At 36.2% G+C, this 15,861-nt stretch overlaps 1 pseudogene; it reads left to right on the forward strand.

Annotated features, from left to right (window-relative positions):
• Positions 1–545: 545 nt before the first annotated feature.
• LOC101677373 lies at positions 546–1,901 on the forward strand (annotated as a pseudogene).
• The last annotated feature ends 13,960 nt before the right edge of the window (positions 1,902–15,861 follow it).

Consider the following 15,861-nt stretch of genomic DNA (forward strand, 5'->3'; position numbering starts at 1 on the left):
TACTTGCTATTACTATTTCTTTTTATTTTATTTATTAAAACCCTAAGTGTCTTCAGATTTTCATGTGGAACACTAGGCATGGGAAATAGGTGAACCTCGTCTCTAGGAAGTTCATGATCTGATGGGTGAGAAAGATGTTACAGAAGACAGTAAAACTGCAGGAATGTAAGTTAAATAAAGGGGGATTAATGTGTGATTCTGTAATTTTCCATTAAAATGACAACTCAGCTATTCTCTAGATATATGGAGAATGTGATGATTAAGCTGAATTTTAAGGCATTAATAAGAGTTAGATTTTTGTTTATATTAGCATTATATAAGCAGAGAGGGGGAAGAGGAGAGACTGTTACGTAGCTAGTGGTTTAGCTATAATACTCTGGGTAAAGTCCATCTTATTAAAGAGACTTGTTTTTCTACCTATATTTACTCCCTAGGGTGATCCTGTCTTGCCTCATGATTTTAAATACCATCTATTTTTTTCACAATGGGTTTGCATACACAGGTGTTATGCAAACCACCACTAAACTTAAACCAAAAGGGGAAAGGAAAAGGCTCATATCAACATTGTTTTCATTGAACACATAGATTTGGGCAAATCTACCACTACTGGTCATCTGATCTACCAAAGTGGTGGGATCGACAAAAGAACTAATAGAAAAATTTGAGAAGGAGGTTGCTGAGATGGGAAGGGGCTCCTTCAAGTGTGACTGGGTCTTGGATAAACTGAAAGCTGAACATGAATGAGGTATCACTGTGGATATTGCCCTGAGGAAATTCGAGACTGAGGAATGTTATATGACCATCATTGATCCTCCAGGACACAGAGACTGTATCAAAAACATGATTATAGGCACATCTCAGGCTGACCATGCTGTCCTGACTATTGTTGCCAGTGTTGATGAATTTGAAGCAGGTACCTCCAAGAATGGGCAGACCTTTGAGCATGCCCTTCTAGCTTACACACTGGGTGTGAAAACAACTAATTGCCAGTGTCAACAAAATGGATTTCACGGAACCACCCTATAGCCAGAAGAGACACAAATAAATCGTTAAGGAAGTCAACACCTACATTAAGAAAATTGGCTACAACACTGACACAGTAGCATCTGTGCCAATTTTTGGTTGGAATGGTGACAACGTGCTAGAGCCAAGTGTTAACATGTCTTGGTTCAAGGGATGGAAAGTCACCCATACAGATAGCAAAGCCAGTGGCACGATATGCTTCAAGCTCTGGATTGCATTCTGCCACCAGCTTGTCCAACTGACAAGCCCTTGCTTCTGCCTCTCCAGGACATCTACAAAATTGGTGGTATTGATACTGTCCCTGTGGCCCAAGTGGAGACTGGTATTCTTAAAGCTGGCATGGTGGTCTCCTTTGCTTCAGTCAGTGTCACAACTGAAGAAAAATCTGTTGAAATGCACCATGAAGTTTTGAGTGAGACATTTGCTGGGGACAATGTAGACTTCAGTGACAAGAACATATGTGTCAGAGATGTTCGTCCAGGCAATATGGCTGGTGACAGCAAAAATGACCCACCAATGGAAGCAGCTGGCTTCAAAGCTCACATGATTTTCCTGAACTATCTTGGCCAAATCAGTGCTGGGTATGCACCTGTGCTGGATTGTCGCCTGGCTCATGTTGCTTGCAAGTTTTCTGAGGTGAAGAAGACTGATGATCGTTTTGGAGAAAAGCTGGAAGACGGCCCCAAGTTCTTAAAATCTGATGATGCTACTACTGTTGATATGGTGTGTTGAGAACTTCTCTAATTGTCCTCCTCTGGCCTGTTTTCTGTAATATGAGACAGACAGTTGCTGTGGGTGTCATTACAGCAGTGGACAAGAAGAGAGCTGGAGGTGGCGAGGTCACCAAGTCTGCTCAGAAAGCTCAGATAGCTAAATGAATATTATTCCTAATACCCGCCACCCCCAGTGTTAATCAGTGGTGGAAGAATGGTCTCAGAACTGTTTGTATCAATTGGCCATTTAAGTTTAATAGTAAAAGACTGGTTAAAAGTAACAATGCATCATAAAACCTTCAGAAGAAAAAGAGAATGTTTTGTGGACCATTTGTTGTGTGTGTGTGTGTGTGTGTGTGTGTGTGTGGCAGTTTTAAGTTATTAGCTTTTAAAATGAGTAGTTTTTAATGGAAATGACCAAAAAAAGCTCACAGCATTTTGAGACCCATTAAAATAAAACTTTATTGAGAAAAAAATAATAAAATAAATGAATAAATAAATAAATGCCATCTACTTGCTGATGACATCCCAATCTATATTTTAGCCTATACTCCAGACTTGTGTATATCCTACTGCTTACTCAATATCTCTATTCAGAAGTCCAACAGAATTTTTAATATAAATTATCTAAAAATAAAATCTGTGATTCCCCTTCAAACACTTAATTACTGCAAATTCCCCCACCTAATTGCTGACGTAAAAATCTTGAGGTCAGCTTACCTTCCTTTTTCCTTCAACGCAGGTATTCTAACTATATCTTCTCAAAGAATCTCACTTGATTTTTATTATCACTGATGTTACTACTATAGTCCAAGCCTTGTGGATATTTTATGGTTTCTTAATAGGTTTCTCTGTGGACTGCCTGGGTGGTTCAGGGGGTTAAGCTTCTGCCTTCAGCTCAGGTCATGATCTCAGGGTCCTGGGATCAAGTCCCCCATCGGGCTGTCTGCTAGGTAGGGAGCCTGCTTCCTCCTCTCTCTCTCTCTCTATATGTGATCTCTCTCTGTCAAATAAATAAAAATCTTTAAAAAAAAATATAGGTTTCTCTGTGTCAACTCTCCTTCTCTCCAATCTTTTCTCATTATAGCATCCAGATGGATCCCGTTTAAAAATGGGTTTCCATGTCATTCCATCCATGTCATTCCTTTGCTTTGAAAGCTTCTCATATCACCTAAAGTGAAAGCCACAGTTCTTACTGCAACCACATGGCCCTCTGTGATCTGGCCATTTGTTATTTCTGAACTCTAATCACCAACTTCTCACCTCTTTCTCACTCATTCTCTAGTGAAGTACAAAAAATATGGCCCTCTAGTCAAGTGCAAAGATCCTGTGGCCTGAGTGTGCCTGCTGTATCTGAGACAAAGTGACAGCCATATGACTAGAGGTGACTTTGCCTCAGACATAACAGGCTCACTCATGTCACAGAATCTTTGCACTTGCTAATCTCTTTACTAAGAATCTTGTGCTCCAGATATCCACAAAGCTCCCTCTTTTGCTTCCTTCAAGCCACAACTCAAATGTCACATTCTCCTGAGATTTCACTATCTATCTTACCTAAAACATATTATACATTTGTATCTTAGTTTTGCTTTTCAGGTTTTGTCTTTGGTTTTGGTTTTGATTTTGTTTTTGTTGTTGTTGTTGTTGTTGATGTGTTGTTACCATGCACTAGAGTATAAGATCTACAGAGACAGTGTCCTTACCATTAATAATTGGTTCTCACAAGGTGGTATAAACCAGCTCCAACCCGCCTCTCCTCGTGGATATTTGTAATATGAATGGGAAAAAACTTCTCCTGTCCAAAGGCACTTTCTCATCATTGGAAATTCCATTATTAGAAGTGCCTTAGGATAAACATAAGCTTTCCATCTCTCTCTCTAAATGCTGACCTCTTGGGAAAAGAAGCACATCAAGTTAAATGAATTATTAATACATTAGCATAAGATTATTAATTGCATATTTTGCTTCCCTGTTAACTTTCTTTTAGAATCACTAAAAAGTGGGGTTTTGCAGGTGAGGAAAAGACAAGGGTAAACCTGAATAATGTAACAATACCTGGGTGAAAGAGACTGAACTGCTACAGGAATAAGGAAGGAATATAGTAATGGATAAAGAAAGCATGGTTGACAGTCTGTGTATGGCCATTTGACCTTTTGAGTCTACGACAACCAGAACAATAGGACAGCCAGGGAATGAAGTGATGAAGAACTTGCTTAGTTCTCAAAGTAAAAATACCAATTTAAATACAGGCTTTCAACTCATGAAGTTTAAGCTGAATATCCATAAACTGTAATCAGATTTACCTTATAGGATTTGTACCAAAAATATATTAAAAATCCAAATTAAATAACATTTTTAAACATCTAGCATCATATGTGGCCAACAGTAACCAACTAGTACCAGCTTTCATGAATTTAGCTATTCATTAATGATTTTTATTGATACATTTGCATTACCATCATTGGAGATTCCATACAGTTTATATTTTTAAACAAAAGTAAAATGGATGTTCCACAATATGTCAGTTTGGTATTACATTATTGGTAAAGGAATTCCCCTTCCATAAAATTCCTAACATTGGCTTAAAATAATTAAATAATGTCTTACACAAATGTAGAAATGTGTTCTCAGAAGAGGGAGGGTGTTATATTTTTCTTGGACTCTCTGAAAATAGATGCCAGAAAAAGTCAGAGTGTGATGGATACAAATAATTTCATTTCCATTTAGTAAATACATCGCCCTTAGTCTAAAATGGCATACAAAACAGATGGACAAAGTCTACTGCAGACAACAGATACCGTTCCAGAAATGTTTAAATGGGCATGTAGATGTCTATTTCTCTTATATTCGTTTTCATTCTAGCAATTAACCATAGCAATAAAAGTGAAACTCTTACAGGGTGCATCAGTGGCTCAGTTGGTTAGGCATCTGACCCTTGGTTTCAGCTCAGGTCACTCTCTGATGGTTAATGGGATCGAGGGCCATGTCAGACTCCATGCTCAGTGGGGAGTGTGCTTGAGCATTTTCTCCCTCTGCCCCTCCCCCAACTTGTGTGTGACCTCATGTACTCTCTCTCTCTTTCTGTCTCTTTCTAAGATAAATAAATCTTTAAAAAAAAATTTTTTTTAAATGAAGCTGTTAAACATTTCTGGACCTCCACTCTGCTGTTTGGAAAAAATCAGAGGGCATTGTGAATTTCACATTTCATGGCAAAGAAAAAGAAGAAATCACTAATATTTGATATAAAGAAGTCAAAAACAGCTGATAGGAAGCATAAAAGTAGAAAGACAAATGATCAGAGAGTTTGATCCAAATGAGTAAGCAATTATTAAGGGAGTCTTGGTTGAGCAAGACATAATCAGCATTGTAGGGGGCATTAGTTGAACTAAGGAATCAGGACTGATTAAGAACAGCTGGCAGAGGGAGGGGCTGAGACCTACGTAATCACTCTATGTGAATTCAATATAATTGACTCAGATTATCTCAGTAGCCTCAACTACTTTCTTGCTCCACAAAGCAGCTATTTTCTGTTAGAAATAGAATTAACTCCTTCCATCATTAATTTCTTTGATGTCCTACAGAATTATCTTGCAGTAGCTCACAGACATCTTTGCCAGAAAATAGCCAGCTTCATTATGAAATGCTAGAACAAGAAACATTACAACTCAAAACAATTTGGAAGCAAAAGCAGACGTTTCATCTCTCCTCTTTACCCCCAAGAAAATGCCAGAAATGTTCCCCAAGAAGAATGCCAGAAATACGAGACTTCATCTTTCATATTTGTAGTACATCTTGTTTCTAAGAACTGTAAATCATTTTTTCAAAATTTCACATTCTTATCCTGTCTCCAGAGGGAATAGGTAACCTTTTTTGTTTGTTTGTTTTTGGCACTGTACTTAAGGCATCACTGAGACCTAGAAAAATCTGAATTTAACTTGTAAGGATTTTGTAGTTTAGTACCTCGACAGAGGATACATACATATCCATTTACTTTCAAAGAGAGAAGGAACAGTGAGAATACCCACAGGGCATTTCTAAAGGACCTATGCCAGTAAGAACATGTTAGCAAAAACAATAAATAATAATTAGAAATTAAAGAATACTTGAAAAAAATTTTAAACAAATCTATATTAACAAATATAGCAGAAAGGACAGCCCACACCAAACAACTATCTTCAGCATGGAAAAATGTATTCACAATTGAATAATGATGTCAGTCATAACAAATTGTAATATAAAAATTTTAAAAGTGCTTTAGAAATAAAAGAAAATGATGATAGATTCATTTGCATTTAACATATTTATTTCAGATTTAGACTCACCTTTTACATAAAGGATTTTGTACTTGCTTTAATCATTAGAAATATTCCAGAACAAGATAATAATAAAAAATGCTGTATGACTTGAGCAAAACCCAGATATTACTAGGTCCCCATAATGAACTAATTACTGTAGTTGAACTGTTTCAGCTGCTATAGCTCCCTAAGAAATTCATGTTCATGTCATAGGATTTATAATTTTCAACTGTGAGGACTTAGCCAAGTCTTCACATCTACTCTAATTCTGTTGACTGGCTCTAGCAGCTTGTAGAGTATTTGTGGACATGGCTCTTAAACAATTTCCTTCCTTCCTTCCTTCCTTTCTTTCTTTCTTTCTTTCTTTCTTTTTTTAGATTTTATTGATTTATTAGACAAAAAGAAAGAGATCACAAGTAGGCAGAGAGGCAGAGAGAAAGAGGGGGAAGCAGGCTACCCACTAAGCAGAGAGCCCAATGAGGAGCTCCATCCCAGGACCCTGAAATCATGACCTGAACCAAAGGCAGAGGCTTAACCCACTGAACCACCCAGGTGCCCCAACTCTTAACCATCTTCTTGGCACATATGGAAACAAGCCTTGTTGGGTCATAGGTAAATAGTATTTCCCTGGTGACAAACTAAGGATATTTTACAGAAATGATTCTCAAACTTGACTGAGAATACAAATGGCCTGGAGCTTTGTTAAAATGTAAATTACGATCTAGGAGCCTAAGGGGGGAGCTGAGATGCTGGGTGACTCTACTGTGTCCAGGTACATAATGTTGTTGCTACTGCTCCATTGCTCGCTCAGCAGAGCAAGGCTTTGGAACTTGGTTGCTCTTGACCTGTTCTTATCATTAAAAATGTTTAGTTAAATACATGAAATTGCACATTATGAAACCCATGTCAGAAGAAGAACTGGTACATGAACAGAGAGGAGAGAGCTGTGACAAAAAACTTCGCTTTTCTCAATTCTACTTTATACATACTTTATTGCTAGTCTTCCTTGAAGCTAGAGAACACCTTCACAAGAAGGAACCCATCACAGAAAGTGACATTAATGAAGTTAAGCATGAAACTTCCACATTACAGACTATTAGCTTAGTCTTTTGATGTCAGTCTCTGTCACCTTCTCAAAGTATCTGTGGCCAACGAGATTTGGTTCTAAACTTCAACTATCATTGCATAATATAATGCCAATGTGGGCATTTTAGCATCAAATTTCAGGTTTATATTTACAAAACATTTTTAAAATTAAGTCGTCTCATTTAGGGTTCAGGTTGGCACGTGCATTCCTCAGGCCCACTACATGTATTCTACCTTGGGTCTCTGTAAAGTCATATTCCATTGCATTAATTTATACAGTTGTAAAAAATTCATAATATATACAAACTGTTCTGGTAATCAATTTTGTATATTTTGCATCCTTTCCATGGTTACATATAAAATATTGGTGACTAAATGCTTCCTGCAATAATATTTCCCTGCAGTGGTATTTGCTAATGGATCAGATAATGTATTATCCCCACTGACAGGATCAACAATACCATTAAAATGGTTGCAGATACTAAAGAAAGCCAGGAAGTGTTACATATATATATATACTCAGAAAAATATGGATTATTTGCAGAAAGCAAATTACATGAACTCACATACTGATTGTAATTGCTAGCCCTTCCAACAATTCAACCATCATCTTCATATTTAGGAAAGTACAAAAATAGTAACAGCAAACTTCCATGCAAATAAATCCTCTTTCTCTACTGTCCTCGATTTGTCTTTTACTCTGAGTTTGAAGCCCTAAGCAAAGCAGCATCCTCAGATGGGCTAAGATTTTTTTTTTTTTTTAACATGGAATAGAAGAGGAAGACACAATGCCAACTGTGATACAGACTATGATCACCTTAAATTAAATGACCCTGAAAACGAAAGGCACTGTCTAGAGAGGTCAAAGTAATTGTTTATAAAGACTTCATTTACCTATCACCAGGAAAAAGATAATCTCTTCAGTGGCTGGCTGGGATTGAACACATCTCTGACCTCAGATAACAGACCTGAGGAACTCATGGTGAATGTTCCAGCTGGAAAGACAGTGGAGGTTTGTGGAAGAATATAATACATATAACAAAAACTTGCAAAAGCTGTTTTATCAGGCAGAAATGATGGAGGTAAGTTATTGATGAGGGTAAATAGCACAACAGAAAATAGTATAGTATGAATCAAGGAATTAAATAAAAAATGAAAAAAGAAACAGGTTAAAAAGTGCTCCCTAAAGGGGCGCCTGGGTGGCTCAGTGTTGAAGCCTCTGCCTTTGGCTCAGGTCATGATCCCAGCCAGGGTCCTGGGATCGAGCCCCGCATCGGGCTCTCTGCTCAGCAGGGAGCCTGCTTCCTCCTCTCTCTCTGCCTGCTTCTCTGCCTACTTGTGATCTCTGTCAGTCAAATAAATAAATAAAATCTTTAAAAAAAAAATGCTCCCTAAGGTTAGCAAAAAAAGAAAGTTTTGTTTATTAAAGTGACAGCATCAGAATTTTATACACACAAGTAATATACAGCCATTATGTAACTATATATTTATGTGCATTTTATTTTAAATGTAGGAATGATACAAACCATGTATATGCAATTTAGAGTTTAGTACCACTAAAAAAGTGCAATTCAAATAATAGAAGCATCAATATTATAATACTAGAGAATTAACCGAACTTTGTATTATACTCCTGAAAACAGATTTATTTTCACTACAGGCTATGATCCATTTAGAATTTAAAGTTTCTATATCCCTGTCGTAAAAACTGGTCAAGATGTGCCAGAGAAGCAGATACTCTAGTGGTAGAAGAAGCAACCAAAACTTAATATTTAGTGTAAGACCATCTAATTTAAACTTTTTTCAGTGAGATAAAAAAAAAAATTAGCCTTACATCCAGCAAGGAGTTATACAAAGCCTAGTATTTATTTAAAATGGAAGTTCATTTTAATGTTGAATTAACAATATTTTATGCTGAGTTGAGTTGAATGTAGAGAATCTCTTTGTGCTGCATGTTCCTTAATTTTAATTGCCCAATTAGCCGGGGCTGCCTTGTTCACGCTGAACAGGAGCAAGCCAGATCACTCTAGCAAGCAGCACAAAGGTTAGATCTGGCAGTTTACTCATGTGTAACTAGAAAGCAAATTACCCCACATTCTTTATAAGCAATATCATAGGAGAACCAATACCTAAGAATGTAAAAGTAATGAATATAATATGTTGATGTTAAGACTGCATTACTATTTTACTCATTATTTTGCATTATTTTCTCAAATATCATTATAAAATAATATATTTCATCACTGTAGCCCACCTTAATTAAACAGAAGAAGCCATTTGTTTAAAGAAAGGTTTGTGAAAATTACTACCCCCTTGGAAAATAGGGCCAATCAAAAAGTATTGGACTATTTCTGGCAACATAAAGAAGAAGATATCTTAAAGATGAATATAACTACTTTGGGCAAGATAAAAAGATAACAACTCAATTTATAAGATAGTGACTATTTAATTTTTCTGTTTCTATTATTTTTCATGAAATCTGTTAGTAGTGAAAATAAAAATAATTCATTAAAATGTGACTTTGTAGCAATTTTAAGTATTCATAAAGACATTTTCCTGGTAATTAAAAAAATACTTAGCAAATATTTATTATTTAAGAAATAATGGCAAATGGTTAAATGATAGTATCAGGGAGCACCTAGGTGGCTCAGTGGGTTAAACCTCTGCCTTTAGCTCAGGTCATGATCTCAGGGTCCTGGGATAGAGCCCTGCATAAGGCTCTTTGTTCAGCAGGGAGCCTGCTTCCCCCTCTCTCTCTGCCTGCTTATCTGCCTATGTGTGATCTCTCTTTCTGTCAAACAAATCAAGTATTTAAAAAAAATATGAAAGTAATCTAGAGTAGATTTGTGTCATGGTTAGAAATAAATTATAAAATATTGAATTATAATATATTATTTAATAAATCAATATCAAGGCTCTGCAAAAAAAGTACATACTCCACAATGCATACAATAAAAATTATTAAAAATTAAAAATATCAGGAGCATGTTAGCAAAAATCAAAAGAAAAAAAACTAATTTAAAAAAAGCCTTAAGATTGGGCGCCTGGAGTCTGCTTCTCCCTCTGACCTCCTCGCTCATGTTCTCTCTCACTGTCTCTCTCTCAAATAAATAAATAAAATCTTAAAAAAAAAAAAAGAAAAAGCCTTAAGAGAGCCCAGGTGTTGGAGTTAGCAGATAGTATCTGTTATAGGTTTATTTAATGACTCAAAAGAAAATGTGATCTTAATATTTTAACACACAGGGAATATCAAAAAAAAAAAGGAATAAAAATAATTAAAGGAGAAAACAGAAATTTTAGCACTTAAGAATATAGAACCTGAAATGATATACTCACTACATGGGTGTAGCAGCAGATTGAAGATGATAGAAGAAAGGGTTAGTGACCTCAAAGAGAATTCCATAGGAATTATCCACTCTGAAGAATGGACAGAAAACAATTAAAATCAAGAGAACAGAAGGGCTCCTGGCTGGTTCAGTTGGTAAATCATGTGGTTCTCGATCTTGGGGCCATGAGTTCAAGCCCTACTTGGGGCATAGAGTTTATAAAAATAAAATAATAGTAATTACAAAAAAAAATTAGTAACTCAAGGACAAGGAGTCTAACATATATGTATTTTGGAAAGTACCAAAAGAGGAAGGAAGGAGAGATAATGTGTCAAAAAATATTTGGTGAAGGGACGCCTGGGTGGCTCAGTTGGTTGGACGACTGCCTTCAGCTCAGGTCATGATCCTGGAGTCCCGGGATCGAGTCCCGCATCGGACTCCCAGCTCCATGGGGAGTCTGCTTCTCTCTCTGACCTTCTCCTCGTTCATGCTCTCTCTCACTGTCTCTCTCTCAAGTAAATAAATAAAATCTTTAAAAAAAAAATATTTGGTGAAGTAATGATTAGAAATTTTCTAAAAGTTTTGAGAGAAACAACCACTTACACAGACCCAGAAAACTCAATGATATTAAAGCAGATAAATGCAAAGCAAAGTATATTAAGTAACATCATAATTAAATTATTGAAAATAAAAAATAAAGATAATCTATTCAATATACCCAGAAAAAATTAGATAAAATATACAGAGGACAAATTAATCAATTAAGACCAAGTTTTTGTCAGAAACAATAAATGTCAGACAAATAATATCATTTAAATGCTGAAAAAGAAAAGTCCATTCAGAAATCTATGTACTATATGTAAAGTATACATCAAAAAAAAGGAAAATGAATATTTTCAGATTAAACAGAAGAGAGAATTCATTGCCAGAAAACTGGGCTACAAGATACTACAGATAGTCCTCAGTCTAAGGGAAATGACACCAAATGGAAATTCTGATAAAAAGAAACATGGATAAATATTAAAGATTAGATTTTTTCCTTTTATAACTTTCTTAGATGATGAAGTTTTAAAGCAAAAATATCATTGTGAAGTGGTTATCTTGTGTCTAAGAAGGTTTTGACATTTGTGGTGTGATATGTAAAGACTCAAAATGGAAATTGGTATAATTCTAAATCTGTTTAGACTCTGATTGACTCATGTTGCCTGTTTTAATTCCTGGAGCAATCCCTAAAAAGTATTAAAATGCAACATTGGTAAAACTCTGTAGCCAGGTTCTTATTGGGCAGCACTATCTATTATCACCATGCATTTTTATATTAACCAGTCTTCAAGGTTATACGGTGTGTGTGTATTCTATTTATTTAACAGTAGATAATTGATTGGTAGACAACTGATGGTGATAAAGAGATGACAGGTAGACGGATACTAACACACGGTAGAGGGGAAGTGGTCAAGGCTTGAGCTGTAGAATAACAGCCCCAGTTCAAAGCCTCCACTGCCATTTATTCTTATGTCACCTTGGACAAGTTACCTGAACTTTCCTTTTCTGAATTTCCTTTTCTATAAAATGAAACCAATAATAATACCTCTCTTACAGCTTTTTGAAAAATTATATGAATTAATCCATATAAATTTCTTATAGCAATGCGTGGTACATGAAAAGCATTCAGTAAATATCAAGGTTGTTTTTTTTTTTTTTTCAGGCCACATTAAAGAATATCCTTATTTGGCATTAAATTCGTGGTTTGCCGACATATCAGATAAAGGACTAGTGTCCAAAATCTATAAAGAACTTAGCAAACTCAACACCCAAAGAACAAATAATCCAATCAAGAAATGGGCAGAGGACATGAACAGACATTTCTGCAAAGAAGACATCCAGATGGCCAACAGACACATGAAAAAGTGTTCCATATCACTCGGCATCAGGGAAATACACATCAAAACCACAATGAGATATCACCTCACACCAGTCAGAATGGCTAAAATTAACAAGTCAGGAAATGACAGATGCTGGCGTGGATGCAGTGAAAGGGGAACCCTCCTACACTGTTGGTGGGAATGCAAGCTGGTACAACCACTCTGGAAAACAACATGGAGGTTCCTCAAAATGTTGAATATAGAACTGCCCTATGACCCAGCAATTGCACTACTGGATATTTACCCTAAAGATACAAACGTAGTGATCCGAAGGGGCACGTGCACCTGAATGTTTATAGCAGCAATGTCCACAATAGCCAAACTATGGAAAGAACCTAGATGTCCATCAACAGATGAGTGGATAAAGAAGATGTGGTATATATACACAATGGAATACTATGCAGCCATCAAAAGAAATGAAATCTTGCCATTTGCAAAGACGTGGATGGAACTAGGGCGTATCATGCTTAGCGAAATAAGTCAAGCAGAGAAAGACAACTATCATATGATCTCCCTGATATGAGGAAGTGGTGATGCAACATGGGGGCTTAAGGGGTTAGGAGAAAAATAAATGAAACAAGATGGTATTGGGAGGGAGACAAACCATAAGTGACTCTTAATCTCACAAAACAAACTGAAGGTTGCTGGGAGGGGGGGGGTTGGGAGAAGGGGGGGTGGGGTTATGGACATTGCAGAGGGTATGTGCTTTGGTGAGTGCTGTGAAGTGTGTAAACCTGGTGATTCACAGACCTGTACCCCTGGGGATAAAAATACATTATATGTTTATAAAAAATAAAAAATTTAAAAAAATAAATAAATTTATGGTTTGCTCATTTGGTTTTTATTTTTTTAGAAATATCATAGCATGAACATTTTTAAACATAAATTTCTGAGTCCACAAACCTCAGAGTAGCTGAAGCTTTCCCACATGAGTACAGAGGCAGCAGAGAACCTGAGCCTTTCAGGCCTGCCTCAACTCTAGCAGTTTTCATGCACTGTGCAAAGGGACCCAGGCATGGTCCTGTCAGGATGGTTAGTAGTTATAGGTTGGTTATAGACAGGTATAGAAACGCTCTCATTAGGCACACCTGGGTGGCTCATTCAGCCAAGTGACTGCTTTGGGCTCAGGTCATGATCCCAGGGTCCTGGAATGGAATGCCGCATCCATCTTCCTACTCAACAGATAGTCCGATTCTCCCTCTTCCTCTTCCACTCCCCATGCTTATGCTCTCTCTCTTTCTCAAATAAATAAATAAAGTCTTAAAAAAAAAAAAAGAAAGTAACTCTCTAATTGAAGAAACATTCCTTGCATAAACAGAAAACTTTGGAAAAATATTCAGATGTTTTAAGAAACTATGTCATTTATAATTTTTGACAAAGATTATATTAAAGAAAATAGAGTCCCATATAAAAACCTTTGCCCCATAAGTCTACAGTGAAAATGCCTCCATTGGATTTTGCAATATTCGTAAGTTCTACATACACCTCTGAAGACTAAAACTGAAGGCAAAAAAAAAAAAAAAATATATATATATAAAATAAAATAAAAAAGAAAGAAAGGAAAATGTGGACACGTGATATAAAGAACCAAGAAAAATACACACTTTTTCTAAAGCTGAATTTAATAATGACACATCACAAGCATTAAATCATAGTAGATATTTGGTATAAATTTGTTTAATGACTGATGAAGTGAATACTATTTTTACTTCCTCAGTTTGAAAGTTAAAGTAGAAATGAGGAAGAACTAAAATTAATTAAGCTCTTTACATTCAAATGCACTGCAGCAGGACAGAAAGACAGGAGAGCATTTCTTGCACTACCAGAACCAAGTCCAAAAGGAAGTATCAGGGAAAGAAAAGCTCATGCAAAATCTATGAATATATAAATGATTTGGAAGTTTGAATTGTAAAAGAAAATATGATAAGAAAAGGAAAGGTGGCAAATGAAAAGAAGATTGCAGAAGACGTTAAGACAAATAATAAGACATTTTTCAAGCATGGAAGGAACAAAAGGTCAGTGACAGAGAGAGTGGAGTTTCTTACAGATGGCCAGAGTAATTTACTGACTGAAAAGACAGGCATTGCTAAAACAAAAATCAAATGAGTTCATTGCCTTTCTGTTCTCACAGAGGGCTTAGGGAACAGAATCAGAAATAGACATAAATCTCAGGAGAATAAGAAAAAAGAAATACCAAAGGAGTATGTGCCATGCTGAAACAAGTGCCTAAAAATAAGAGCAGTTTTTTTTTTTTTAAACAAGAAGTAAAAACTGCTTATATCCTTAATCTGTATCAACCAAAAGGAAGAGCAAGTCATCAGGTGATGGGGTTTTTCCCTAAGATTATTATCCCTGTTTAAAGCAAGATAGGGCATAAGAATCAGAGTCTGCTTAAATAAATAAATAAATAGCCTAGACTAAATAGAAAATCGTACCTAATACGTGTGTGTTTGTGTGTGTGTGTGTATCTCATAACACTTTCACTTTTACTAAAAGAAATTATGTTAAAATAAATATATCTTGTTAGAGTACGACTCTAGTTCCCATTGCTCAGCCTTCTAGATAACTAAACTGACAATTTAAATGTATAACTAGTTTTTTTTTTTTTGACATGGAAGAGCAAGGATTTATTTATTTTCAACAGTTTTATTTAATAAAATCTTACATAATACTTACAGTGTTTCAGACACATTATAGTATCAACTCTTTGAAGCCCCTATGAGCTTATACTCATTTTATAGATGAGGAAAGGGAGCCCTTCAGAGATTAAAGAACTTGTCAAAGTTGTCTCTCTTGGTAAGAAGCAGCACCAGGAAAAAAAAAGAAGCAGCACCAGATTCTACCCTGGTAGGATGGCTGCAGGGTTTATGCTTTCTTTCTTTCTTTCTTTCTTTCTTTTAAATTAATTAATTAATTAATTTTTAAAATTTATTTTTTATTTATTTTCAGCATAACAGTATTTATTATTTTTGTACCACACCCAGTGCTCCATGCAATCCGTGCCCTCTATAATACGCACCACCTGGTACCCCAACCTCCCACCCCCCACCCTTTCAAAACCCTCAGACTGTTTTTCAGAGTCCATAGTCTCTCATGGTTCACCTCCCCTTCCAATTTCCCCCAACTCCCTTCTCCTCTCTAACTCCCCATGTCCTCCATGCTATTTGTTATGCTCCACAAATAAGCGAAACCATATGATAATTGACTCTCTCTGCTTGACGTATTTCACTCAGCATAATCTCTTCCAGTCCCATCCATGTTGCTACAAAAGTTGGGTATTCGTCCTTTCTGATGGAGGCATAATACTCCATAGTGTATATGGACCACATTTTTCTTATCCATTTGTCCGTTGAAGGGCATCTTGTTTCTTTCCACAGTTTGGCGACTGTGGCCATTGCTAATATAAACATTGGGGTACAGATAGTCCTTCTTTTCACTACATCTGTATCTTTGGGGTAAATACCCAGTAGTGCAAAATTAGCAAGACAGGAAACAA

This window comes from Mustela putorius, unplaced genomic scaffold (assembly GCF_011764305.1).
Source record: "Mustela putorius furo isolate JIRA1106 unplaced genomic scaffold, ASM1176430v1.1 tig00000179_pilon_pilon_pilon, whole genome shotgun sequence".
In the NCBI taxonomy this organism is placed as follows: Eukaryota; Metazoa; Chordata; class Mammalia; order Carnivora; family Mustelidae; genus Mustela; species Mustela putorius.